This window comes from Cupressus sempervirens, chromosome 10, assembly GCF_028749045.1.
Source record: "Cupressus sempervirens isolate cs-2001-9-10 chromosome 10, ASM2874904v1, whole genome shotgun sequence".
In the NCBI taxonomy this organism is placed as follows: domain Eukaryota; kingdom Viridiplantae; phylum Streptophyta; class Pinopsida; order Cupressales; family Cupressaceae; genus Cupressus; species Cupressus sempervirens.
This window is the reverse complement of record NC_143127.1, coordinates 208,832,909-208,844,627: the sequence shown is the minus strand read 5'-3', so window position 1 is coordinate 208,844,627 and position 11,719 is coordinate 208,832,909. Positions and strand designations below refer to the sequence as shown.

Genomic DNA, 11,719 nt, shown 5'->3' with positions numbered 1-11,719 from the left:
GAAATGATAATGGAGGATTGTATGCAGATGTGCTCTACAAAGGCTCTCTATCTTTCTCACACCTATATTAAAATCATGCCAATTATGTTAACTGGAGTTCAAGTGGACATGTTCAAATTGAAATTAATCATGAAAAACATTTTAGGGCTTGATTGTGTGAATTATTTCTACCAATGCTATGAATCATACTTTATGATATTCTCTTTGTCTACTATTATACTTTCTTTATTCTAATGATAGATCATGGTGTATGACAGACAAAATTCATGGAAAGAAGTTTCATGCAATCAAATTATGATAGAAATTTCGTCATGAATAAATAATAACTTTGAACAATGTAGTGTGATTTAGTATAGTGCATGATAATGAAAATTTAAGACTTGTTGAGTAAAATTAGAAATAAATATCATATAAGATGACCAACCTTGAATGGTGAGGTTCCATGGTGCTGAAAAATACCATTGATTTCTTGAAATCTACTTGTAAATTTTCCCAACTTGCCTAAGTATTTAGGGATTTTCTATAAGCAACCATCTGTCTATACTTTTTTACGTTGTACTTCCTTCCATGGCTATGTCCCATCTATTTATACAAAATTAAACCTTGTATCATATCTCTATTTTTCATGAAACATTCATTCAAACTTTTCAATATAGCTTGAAAAGATTTTAGTTAGATTAATCATTTTCTTCTCTCTTTTGTTCATTTTGATAGTGGATTGCAGAATGTAACTATGAAAATATTGATAGAAAGATTCATATAATATAATCAATAAATATTTAAACTAATATTAAGATGATAATCAAAGAAATATTTTTAAAAAAAATTAAACATCTGAAAGGTCAAAAGCAGTATTCAATATTCTCTTTTGGAGCCTCTGTCATCCTAGCTTGAAAAACTTCTTGTGTCTCTTTCTTGCTGAGGCATAAAGCATGTTCTTCTAAATATTCCTTGCTATTCATCTCTGTCAATCTACCACAAGAGAAATATAAGTTAATAACTAACTAGAACCTTAAGAATAAATCCCTTGGTCATCGTTCTTTGTCAGCTCCTACTTGTCTTAAATATTTCATTAAAAAATCATAGCAAGTGTAACCATGAGCCACATAAATCTTTTTCTATGAAAAAATTACTTGAATGTAATTAATTAACACAAATAAAAAATGACATGATGACCCTATAAGATAAGAATTTGAATTGAACTTATTTCCTTTGAACCAGAAAGATAGGAAACATGTCTTGAAGAAACTAGTCATTTGATAAAATATCCATTTGCTACAAATTAGTCTAGTGATACAATAACCAGATGAGACAACAAATGTCTATTATCATTGTGGAGAACAATATATATCACAATAAAAAAAGGAACAATATAGACATTCCCATGTATTAGTATGGCAACAATTTAGCATTGAATGGCTATAGTCATTAACTGAATCGTCAGATAAATCTAAGAGAAAATGACTCATAAAACAAGGTTTATTCCAACTAGTAAGATTATGGGCCTCACTTATGCCAAATGAGAAACTCAATGTCTCTCTTACAAGTAACCTACAATCAAACTAATTATCTAAGTTGATGTGTAAATATGAGTAATACAAACTTACATAGAGGCCTCATATTTTAAAACACAAGGATAAATCAAAATCAACCTTGTTGGAAACAATTTTTGTGAGACAAGAGATTACTAGAGGAAATTATGATCATGTGTACCATAGTTCACCTATATGTTTTTATTAATAATAAAATAGGTAAGAAAATTCTGGACTTACCTGAGATATCAATTGGTGCAAAAAGATTAAAATTTGTACCTACTAACGGTTTGATCTTTTGCAAATCCCAATTCATTGTCAACATAGATATCTAAATCATCATTCTTCTTGGAACTTGATGAAGTTCTCAATGCAACAATTTTTCATCAAAAATCATAACAACCTATTCAAAGAGTTCTATTGGAGATGCCTTGGCTAAGTAGATAAATATGGATTTTTTTTCATTCATAACTTGCATCAGATAACATAAAAAGTTAACCATGCTTGGAATTATACTTCAAATTAATATGTCAAAAAATCAATTTAGAAGCTTGCAACCACAAAATGAAGGCTTGCCTTAGTGAAGCCTCTTCTTCAGAATGTAGCTTTGTGCTATATGCCTTGAATTTCTTAGTTACCAAAACTGGTAGCTAACCTGCATTACTTGACATATCCCCAATCCTTGGTAGATGTACCCATAAAATCAGTTCGAGAGGCAACAAGAAATCTGTCGATGAATTCTACACAGAGCCAAATTCATTTAAATTTTAATTAAATTTATTTGTTTCAAACTAGATGTTCTGCATTTAATACAATGTGTGGTTTCCTAGTTGATGCAACATCTTAAATAAGAAATCTAGAATAGATTAGAATGAGTGCTAGCTCTACTATTGTAGACAATTGAGCACTAAACATACAACATAATCAATTACTTTTGATACTTTTGACTTTTTGAGAGGATAAATGCATGCAAAGGTACAAGCACAATCATATAGAAAAGGGCACAAATATGCATACATAGTCAACTGTACACACTCACAACTAGAGTTATTGATGCACTCATGGCCAGAAATTATACTAGTGTAAAACACACACACTCATACCAAGCATAATCAAAATTTAAAAATGACAAGCTTTAATCCATAAGGCCATGCCCATCTACCTAGGTGACCATGGGATTAAGTTTTAACCTTTAGGCATAAAAATAGTTGCTTGTGTCAAGTACAATATGTCAAAAAAGTCAACATGCACGGGCCTCCTTCCAAGATAATCAAAAAATTGAGAAATACAGAGACAGGAGATCAATAATAACATTGCTAGTATCCTTCATCATTGTATTTTGTGTTTCATAGACATAATCAAACATATAGAATAATCTCATATTGTATGCTTAACTTTTCTGAGAAAGTAATTGCATTCAAAATAAGTCACAAGGTTTGAATTCAAATTTGAGTTCGTGGATCATAAAATTTAGATGAAATTCAGCAATGATAAAAATTTAAGAAAAAATCAATATAAAATATAACTTATATAAATTTATTTATTTTTAAATTTAAGTAACATATCCACAATATTGTCAAAAGTTTTTGACATTGCTAAATAATTAAACTAAATAACTCAATATTATTAAAATAAAATAATAATATTATAAACAACAATTTTATATTAAATATCATAAAATTCAGATGAAGTTCGAAAAGAGTAAAAATTTTCTGAAATTTGAACTTCATAGATGAAATTTGGTGTATCCTGTGATAGCATTCAAAGATCAAAGAGAGAGAAAATACATCAACTAATGTGACAAATCAATAAGCTTTTGCCCTATTGTGTGCCCCAAACGTAGGTACACCTTCAAGGGCAAGAGAATGGAAGTGCTTTGTATGCAACCATCCTTAGCGTCAATGGGTTAAAATTGATAGATAAAAGAGTGGCAACATGAAAATAAACATAAATAGAAATTTTTTATAATCAACAATGTATAGGATTCAATATTAAATAAATAAAAATGTCTCACTTGTGAAAATCCAATGTGCAGATTTTTATAACCATTTGACCTACCAAACAAACTACTCACTGAAAACTCCAAAGTAATCTGTTGCACCTAGAGGTTTCCCACAAAGATCATTGAACTGAAAGTAAGCAAAACCTTCTGCTCCAAATGGAATTTGACAAATGGATGGATGAGATTGCATCAATGTTCAAGCTTCAAATACCAATTGCAATCAACCAATGCTTGGTAATAATAATCAAAAAGTGCAAAGAAGTACATAAATCTATCTGCCACTACAGCTATAGGGTGATCAATGGGTGTAGAAAACATTAAATTTAAAACATTCTTTCCAAGATATAAACTCAAAGATCATTATCTACCAATCCAAACCTGCAACTTTTTCCCAATGACAACTTCTACACTTTTTGGGGGTGGCAATGCATCCACCTATCAAACCTCAAAACTTTTCTCTCAAAAGTTGAGAGGCTCCTTCACCACAGAAATAGAATAAATTTTCAGCCTACACCAAACCATATAACTAAGATTTCAATAATAAAGGTAACAAAAACAAAAATCAAAAGAGAAACCTTCTCCAGTAAGTGACATGTAGTGTAGATATTTATATGTTACAAAAGCTCAACCTCCCTACTTAGGAAAGACCTCAAGTTCTATTTTGTTTAATTTAATAGTTGTTTACCAACCATAAGACCAACCCCAAAAACCCCATGTGTGTAATATTTTTGTATGTGCTATGCTATATTTATTAGTGGAATTTGATACAGAAAGAATAATTGACTTTAAAAAACGTGATATTACACGTTTCAAAATTTGAGAGATGCAAGAACCTTACTGAAGTGAGCTTTCTATAGTTAGCGGATGAACCAATTGGATGAACTACACATTGTTCCTAAAACAAGAAAACACAATTAAAAACACTTTTAAGAGTGACTTCCAAGTATCAATCTGTATTAGAGTATAAATTAAAAGGTTTAATTTTATATTTAGTCTGAATTATACAAAATTAAATGGTTTAATTCTATATCCAACCATTCTTTGTTCAAAGTCAGCCTCCTTCTTTGCACCTTCAATAGTGAGATGAAAGGTAAGAATAAATCTCTCTATAGACCACCCTCGTATAGCTGATCAGGAGGCCTATTGGAAGTAGCAATCAAGATCTGCAATCACAAATAGATCATCTTCAATTGGCATATGAAAACTTCTAATATACAAGTTAACATTCCACTAATACAGAACTAACTGTGTTAATTCATGAAAAACAAATGAATTCCTTTATTGAGTATTATAGTGCACTTCTTGATAGCATAAAAGGCGAATTGGAAATACTTACAATTCCTTTGTTAAAAAAAAGTCCAAACATTCTATTCAATATTAATGCATCAGCTACATCATTTACCTACACTTGAAAAACAAAAATTCAGAGGAATATTTTCCATTCATTATATTCACGTAAAATTGTACAGGTACATATAAAGTTGTGTGCCAAATGCATAAATCCATAGGAAAGGAAACAATTGTAGGAAAGCTACAAGATATGAAAGAATCAATTTAGGAAAGAATAGTTTAGGAAAGAATAGTTTTAAGAAAGAATCAGTTCAATATTAGAAACAATCTAATATTGCATAAAGCTATAGGAAAGGAAACAGCTACATGAAAGCTACAGGACAAGAAAGAATCAATTTAGGAAAGAATAGTTTAGGAAAGAATTAGTTTAGGAAAGAATAGTTTTAGGAAAGAATCAGTTCAATATTAGAAACAATCTAATATTGAAACACTCCCCCTCAAGTTGGTGCATAGACATCCCACATGCCCAACTTGCCCAAAAACTTCGAGAACACTTGACTTGAAATCGCTTTGGTAAGAATATCGGCCAACTAATCTTCTGATCGAATCTTAGGTAGCTCCACAATCTTCTCATCCAACTTCTCCTTAATAATGAATTTGTCTACCTCCACATGCTTTATACGATCATGTTGAACTGGATTATGAGCAATATCACATGCTGCTTTATTATCACAATATAGTTGAATTGACCACCTAGGTGGACAACCCAAATCTCTTAGGAGAAGTCTTAGCCACAATGCTTCACATACTCCAAGTGCCATACCTTGAAATTCTGCCTCTGCACTTGATCGTGCAACAACATTCTATTTTTTGCTTCTCCATGTAATAAGATTACATCCTACAAAGGTGAAATAGCCTGAAATAGAAAGCCTATCATCTACTGCTTCAGCCCAGTTAGAATCAGTATATGCATCCACATTGATAATCCTCATTTTTAGTGAATAAAATTCCTTTTCCAAGAGAAAACTTCAGATTCCTCAAAATGCGCATAATTGCATTCATATGTTGCTCTCCAAGATTATGCATAAACTAGCTAACAATACTTAATGCATAGGCAAGGTCTGGCCTTGTGTGTGCTAAGTACATTAATCATCCTACGAGTCTCTAGTATCTTCCTTTATCAACTGGTACCTGATTAGACTCAATACATAACTTCAATCCTTCTTCCATGGGTGTATCAGTGGGTTGACATGCTGACATACCGATTTCCTATAACAAGTCTAAGGCATACTTTCTTTGAGACAAAAAGATCCCTTTATCAGATCGAGACACTTCGATCCCAAGGAAATATTTCAAGGGACCGAGATCTTTCATTTCAAATTCTTTGAACAAGTAATCCTTGAGAGCCCTCCTTTCTTCAAGATCATTTCCTGTAACTATCATGTCATCCACATACACAATAAGTGTAGTGATCTTACCTTGCTGATTCTTTATGAATAAAGTATGGTTTGAATTGCTTTGATGGTAACCAAAGGATTTCATTGACATTGTGAATCTTCCAAACCATGCCCTTGGAGATTATTTCAACCCATATAGTGACTTCTTTAATCTGCACACCTTCAGACTATGTATTTCTGGTATCATGCAGCTGGGTGGGAGTTCCATGTAGACTTCTTCGAACAACTCTCCATGTAGAAAGGCATTCTTCACATCAAACTATTGTAATGGCCAACCCAAGTTCATAACTATAGACAAAAAGACTCGTACTATATTAATTTTAGCTATAGGTGTAAATGTCTCTGTATAATTGATCCCATAGGTTTGGGTGTACCCTTTTGCCACTAGTTTCGCTTTAAAGCATTCAATTGTACCATCTGCTTTGTACTTAACAGTGTAAACCCATTGACATCCAACTAGTTTCTTTCCTGGTGGATGGTCAACAAATTCCTAGGTATTATTTTCCTGTAATGATTTCTTGTCCTCATTCATAGCAGTTTTCCACCTTCGATCAACTAAGACTTCCTGCACATTGTTAGGAATAGATACAGTAGATAATTGATTTACAAATGACTAATTTGATTTTGACAAACAATGGTTAGATACATAATGACTCATAGGATATTTAACTTTACTAGAAAGTTTAGGTTCATATGTGGATTTAGGGATACCTCTAGTGAGACGTTGAGGTAGTAGTTTTCTAGATGGTTTAGGAACATCCTTGGTAAGCGATTGGTGTGGTGTGAGGGACTCGGACATAGGTGGACCCATAGCTCTAGTTTTTGGGTGTTCATCACTACTTTGATCCAAAGTTTCACCTACTTCTTGATTAACAATATCAGAGAGTTCCCCTTCTTTAGAGATGTCCAAGCTACCCATGTCTTCAGGAATGTGAACATCCACATTTTCAGAGGTGTTATCCACATCTTCAGAGATGTTCAAGCTACCTACATCTTCAGAGATGTGAGCATCCACATCTTTAGAGATGTGACCATCATAGTCTAAAGTCTGAATTTCCTTCTAGTACTCCCCCTGAAGTTCAGGCTTAGAGGAAAAATACATCGAGTCTTCATGAAAAACTACATCCAATGTAATAAACATTCATTGAGTTGGAGGATGATAGCATCAGTAAGCCTTTTGATAAGCAACATATCCTAGAAAGACACATCGCAGTACTCAAGGAGATAACTTGTTGCGCTGATGCTTATGGAGGTGTACGAAAGCTACACAACCAAAGACGTGAGGAGGTAAATTTGGGATAGCAGGAGCAACAACCACCTCAGTGAGAGCTTGGGATGGTGTTTGGAAATCAATAGTGTTGGAGGGTACCTGGCTGATCAAATATGCTACAGAGGTAAGTGCTTCGCATCAATAGGATAATGGAATATGGGATTCTATCAAAGAAGCATGAACAACCTCCAACAAGTGACAATTTTTCCTTTTGGCTACCCCATACTATTGAGGTGTATTGGAACAAGTAGTTTGATGAATAGTTATGTGTGCTTCTAGATACTGCTGAAGTTCAAAACTCAAATAGTCGCCTCAATTGTCACTACGAAGAACTTGAACTTGTGCATTGTACTAAGTACGAATCATGTTATAAATATTTTTAAATAACAAGTTCACATCACTTTTAGACTTCATTAAGCATACCCAAGTCATCCTAGTACAATCATCAATAAAAGTAACAAACCAATGTGATCCACCCAAGGTAGTGACTTTGGATGGACCCCAAACATTAGAATGTATGATCATAAATGGAATTGGACTTTTATTCAAAGTTAATGGAAAAGAAGCACGATGGCCTTTTGCAAGTTCACAAACTTCACACCAGAAGCTAGAAACATCAAATTTTGCAAATAAACTAGGAAATAATTTCTTCAGATAACCAAAGGAAGCATGTCCCAAACGTCGATGCCATAACCAAATTTCAGATTTTTGTTTACCCGCCTTAGAGCTATCCATCTCTAGAGCTTGATGTAGCTTGTCTAAACTCTTTGACTCTGAGTCCAAGTAATACAACTTCCCTTGCCTAACACCACAACCAATCATTTGGCTTGTTTGGATGTCCTTAAACACACAGAAATCGGGCCAAAAAATTACAACACAAAGTAAAGTAGTGGTGATTTGGGAAACTAACAACAAGTTGTAATCCAAAGACGAAACTACCAAAATAGAATCTAGATTCAAAATATCAGTGAGAGATAATGATCCTTCTCCAATAATTGGGGCCGGAGAGCCATTGACAGTGGAATTTTTTTTTTGTGAGGACGGTTTAAGGGATGAGACCTGTCTAGAATCAAATGTCATATGATCCGTAGCACTAGAATCAATTATCCATGCACTAGTAGAAACAAGTGTAGACATATTTAAAGACTTACCACCATTACCTATCACTGCTACTAATGCCGAGATATGTCCAGCAATAGTTTGATTGCAATGGGTGCATTTGTAGGTGGATTTTTCAGCACCATTAGTGATCCCTGCCTTGAACAATGAACCTTCGGATTGAATAATAATGGGAGTAGATTTTCTCTCAAATACTTCTGAATCTAAATCAACCATAGTTCAATGAAGGGATACAAATAATTCAAGCTTCAAAGCTCTGACAGCAACTTGAAAAACAAAAATTCAGTGGAATATTTTCCATTCATTGTATTCATATAAAACTATACAGGTACATATAAAGTTGTGTGCTAAATGCATAAAGCTACAGGAAAGATACAAGACAGGAAAGAATCAATTTAGGAAAGAATAGTTTAGGAAAGAACTAGTTTAGGAAAGAATAGTTTTAGGAAAGAATCAATTCAATATTAGAAACAATCTAATATTGCAACACCTCCAACGTTAAAAATTGAAGGCAAAGGAAAAACATTTCTCTGGTTTCTTTTGTGCAAGTAATGGAATGGAATAGTAATTGCATATTCTAATTATTTTCCAATGAATATTTGAATGTTAGGAGATCACCTAGGATGAGATTATTACCATGAACTCACAAAGGCACAATAAAATTGCTTCCCTTGAAATCTCTTCAGCTGCATCATCCAGTGGATCACTAATACCTTTATGTCTCTACAGTCATTATCTCAATCATTTGAATTCTACCAACTATATTAAATCCATACCAAAAAGAAATTAATTCAATAAAACCTCATTAGGATTGTAGCATATTAAAAGATATGACATGTTTCATTATCACTATGAATGTATAGATACTCAAAGGATGCACTTGAATAGTTCTTTTTCAGAAGGATACAAATCTTACTTGCAAGCAGTTATGTACACCTAACATAAAGTCATGAAAATGAATTATTTTATTTCTCCAAGTTTTAGGCCCATGAAAAGAATAAATGCAAACCAATTTTAGAAAGACTTTGTAAAAAATGTTCACAAAAATAACTAATTAGCTTCTACTCAAAATATATTTTGACTATCCTCCAAAAATATTCAAACATTTGAAAGGTCAAAATCAATATTAAAGTTACATTTTTCTTATTTGACAATGCCTCGTCATGTACAATAACATTTTGATCCACTACCACCTCAACATGCTGAACACTTCGAACATGCTTCACTCGTTCACCATAATGTTCAACATGGTGTAAAATATTCAAAAAAAAATTACACATCATGACCTTCACCATGCGCAGGTTCTGTGATAGGATTTGAAGGTTGCAGTGAAATGTTATGTGCATTGTTATCATTGTTTGATATATAAAACAAAAATAGTCAATTAATGTTGGAAACTAACACGAAAACATAAATTTCTCAACTATTCAATTAGTTGGTGTCCATTAGGATTAAAAATGAAAAACGTTATCATATTTGACAAGAAATTATAAATATGCAAGAATGCTCAAGACAAGCCCATTAGCCACTTCAAACTTGGTGTGCTAGGCTAAATATGACTATGTATTTAGCCTTAGAGTGTTCTATTTAAGCAAGTAATCAACAAGGGAATATTGTGGGTCAGATTTTAAAGATGGAACAATTCATTCTTGGTCTGTAGGAGGTCACCAAACTGATAGATCAATTTTATGCACCCAATGGAGGCAGTTCTAGTAGAGACCACAATCTCATCATTGTTTGGAGAGAAGTCACTAAGAGAGACTTAGTCTACAAGTAGGCTAAAGGTCATAGATCTAATATGTAGGCCATCAACCTTTAGATGGAAGGTTGGGTGATTGAAACAAGTGTAAAATCCTTCTTTTAAACTAGTATAGGATACCTTAAGTTTTGGGTCAGCTGTCATGTCCCCTATTTTTCTAGTAAAATTTAATAAAATAAAGAGTCAAAGAAATAATAATTAAATTGATATAAAATTATAGATATGATATTTAAACATAATAAATAATATAAAATAATAATATATTATTAATAGTAATAATTATAATTATAACTATAATGATTGAATAACGATAATTAAATAATATAATATATTGAAATCAACGAGTAATAATTATTAATAAACCAATGATACAAATAATAAATTATTATTTGACAATTATAAGATAATCCTATTAATGAAATTTTTTATAATAAATGAATGATCATTATAATAGTATCTTATAATAAGTGAATGATCATCAATTAAATAATTAAAATGATAATACAAGATTGATCCTTATAATTATAATATAATTAAAACTATAATAATAACAAAGTTAAAACATCAAAATCTAATTGCAAATCGAATGATAAAAGGAATGAACATTTAAACTTATGTTAACAATCCTAAATATCATTTGCCTTGAAACGACACCCCTCTGGAAAGCTAGGTTTGCACACGACATATATTAATGGAGTGTTGAGTCCGAAAGCAAAAGGAAGAGGGAGGAGGTCAGACACAATAACATCTAGAAGGCAGAGCAGGGGAAGTTCAGAGGGAGCGAGAATAGGAAGGCACAGAGAGAGTTTATTTAGAGTCGACAAAATGGCTAGTGTAACAATACACTTAGCGACCATCTGGAGGGAAGGAAAAGGCAAGGAGAATTGACAAACGCTTGAGAAGCTATATCATTAGGCATCAAACTCGTATCACTTCCAGTCGCATCGAACAAAGACATCTATCTACAAATAACATTGTCATCACGTGAGAGGAAGGATATGCGCAATAATTAGACAGGAATATAATTGGACAATACATAATACACCACGAACACAGACAAGAAGAAAGAGAAGATACACATACAGATTAGCTGCAGAGATACCAAATATCCCTATAATATTTGCCAACATAGAAAAAAGAGAGAAAAAGAAGAAATAAAAAAGTCTTAAGAAGGCAGCACGAATTATAACGAGAAGAATATAATGTAGGGAAAGAGATATACAAGACTGAATCAAAAGTTATAACCATCAAACAGTCAGTAAACAGTTGGGAACATTTCTTTCAATTAAC

The 11,719-nt window shown here is 32.5% G+C and overlaps 1 pseudogene; it reads right to left on the bottom strand.

The window, feature by feature from the left end:
- Nucleotides 1-842: 842 nt before the first annotated feature.
- LOC149533366 (uncharacterized) lies at nucleotides 843-11,387 on the bottom strand (annotated as a pseudogene).
- Between the last annotated feature and the right edge of the window lie 332 nt (nucleotides 11,388-11,719).